Raw genomic sequence first — 247 nt, 5'->3', positions numbered from 1 at the left:
AACTGTGTCTTGTTAGGATCTGGCTTCATATTCTTTTGGGAAGTGGGCAGAAGATAACTAATCAATTATTACATAAAAATGGAAGAGATGAGAGAGAGTTCTGGCAAAATGGAGCTCTAGGCAGAAGCACCACGCCGTCCCTCCACAGCAAAAATCCGAAAAACTAAGCCAAACAGAATACTACAATCCTGAAACCCTAAAACATCAAATGAAGAGATAAAGAACTCAGCCAAGCACCAAATGGAGT

The sequence above is a fragment of the Trichechus manatus genome, unplaced genomic scaffold (genome assembly GCF_000243295.1).
Source record: "Trichechus manatus latirostris isolate Lorelei unplaced genomic scaffold, TriManLat1.0 scaffold00011, whole genome shotgun sequence".
Taxonomy (NCBI): Eukaryota; Metazoa; Chordata; class Mammalia; order Sirenia; family Trichechidae; genus Trichechus; species Trichechus manatus.
This window is presented reverse-complemented; position numbering follows the sequence as displayed.